The 1,860-nt window shown below is 46.0% G+C and overlaps 1 protein-coding gene across 3 annotated transcripts in view; it reads left to right on the top strand.

Annotated features, from left to right (window-relative positions):
• The window catches only part of TLR3 (toll like receptor 3), a 16,194-nt gene that overhangs the window by 11,372 nt on the left and 2,962 nt on the right, over positions 1-1,860 (top strand). The gene's annotated exons all lie outside the window — the stretch shown is intronic.

Genomic DNA, 1,860 nt, shown 5'->3' on the forward strand with positions numbered 1-1,860 from the left:
CTCCTGGGTTCAAGTGATTCTCCTGCCTCAGCCTCCCAAGTAGCTGGGATTCAGGTACCCGCCACCGTGCCCAGCTAATGTTTTGCATTTTTAGCAACAACAGGGTTTTGTTGCTGGGCAGGCTGGTCTCGAACTCCTGACCTCAGGTGAGCTGACCACCTTGGCCTTCCAAAGTGCTAGGACTACAGGCATGAGCCACCATGCCCGGCCTAAACAGCATTTTTCTATGATTAAGATACTTACCGTAGTAATCTTATTAAATATATAAATAAATGAGAGACAATAAAAGGTGATTTAAAAAATCACTCAAATCGCCACAGTCAGAAACAACCACTGTTAGCATTTGGGTGTATTTATCCCTGGCTTTTCCCCAAATAATTGTAAGGAAAAACAACAGCTTAAATTCTTACAGTACTTAAATGTATACTTAAAAAAAAATCCTTGAGGTACTTAACTGTGTGTGAAACGCTGTGATAAATGTTTAAAAATATTTTATGTACATAGTATTTTTAATCAGCTGATTCTTAATTGTCATTTTCACAAAAGTAAACTGAGATGAAGAAAGTTTGTGTGACGTATCTCAGGCCCCACAGGATCCACCTGGGACAGAGCTGGGTTTCTGGCTGACTTGGACAGAGGCCCTGCTCCTAACAGCTATGCCCTGTCACCCTCCGAAGATCATGATGTCATCTGCTCTTCAGATTTAATACCATATCATGAACATCTCCCACACAATTAATCATTCCAAAGCTTAATTGTAATGGCTGTGAAATAATGTTATCATGTAGACTTATCATCCTTAGTTTCATCATTTTCTGCTTTGCATTTTAACTCAATTATTTACGATAAAACACCCTTTCTTCTATACTTCTTGTTTTCCATTAGTCTTACCATCCCCCAAGTAAAACACTGGAAATCAGAGCCTCACCCCCAATCCCAGATGCAGTGGCGCGTGCCTGTAATCCCAGCCCTTTGGGAGACCACGGTAGGGGTGGATCACAAGGTCAGAAGTTCTAGACCAGCCTGGCCAACATGGTGAAACCCTGTCTCTACTAAAAATACACAAAAATTAGCCGGACGTGGTGGTGCACGGTTTTAATCCCAGTTACTAAGGAGGTTGAGGCAGGACAATTGCTTGAACCCGGGAGGCAGGGATGCAGGGAGCTTCGATTGCATCACTGCACTCCAGTGTTGGGGACAGAGTGAAACTTAATCTCAAAAAAAAAAAAAAAAAAAAGAAAGAAAGAAAGAAAGAGAAAAGTACTCCCCTGGTGGCTTTGACTGCCTGGGACTGGCCCCATCCTCCCTGGATTCCTCCTCTTCCACCTGCTGTTCTCTTGTCCCCTCTGTGAGTGCCAGAACATCCAAGGCTCTGGTAAGGCGGTGGGACACGGCAGAAGGGAGCTGGGAAAACATGACAGTAAAATAAGTCAGGAGAATATCTGGGTGGAAAGATGAGAGGGAGAGCTGGAGCTCAGCATTCCAGAAGGGAAAGTGCTTCATCATGAAAGCCGTCCACTCCTTCCTCCCATGAGGTTCACTGAGAGCAGGAGGCCACCAAGACAGAGCCAGGAGCGGCCCAGGAGTGAGTTCACAGGTAGTTTATTCATTGCAGTTGTTCTCATGGTGATAAAGAAAAAGCGCCAGGAGATTGATCCTGGACTGGGAAGTCAGAGAAGGCTCCCTGAAGAGGTCCCATCTAAGCTGAGGCTGTGGGTACAGAGAAGTCAGCCAGTGGCCGGGGCAGATCAGAGGCTGGACTAAGAGATGGGTGCTATAGGCACCAGGCAAGGGAGGTCCCCTGCATTAGAGAAAGGAGGAGAAATGGCCTGCCCACAGGATGTGGTGAGGGGGAGTGGG

The sequence above is a fragment of the Sapajus apella genome, unplaced genomic scaffold (assembly GCF_009761245.1).
Source record: "Sapajus apella isolate SASKATOON/1434 unplaced genomic scaffold, GSC_monkey_1.0 scaffold39, whole genome shotgun sequence".
Taxonomy (NCBI): domain Eukaryota; kingdom Metazoa; phylum Chordata; class Mammalia; order Primates; family Cebidae; genus Sapajus; species Sapajus apella.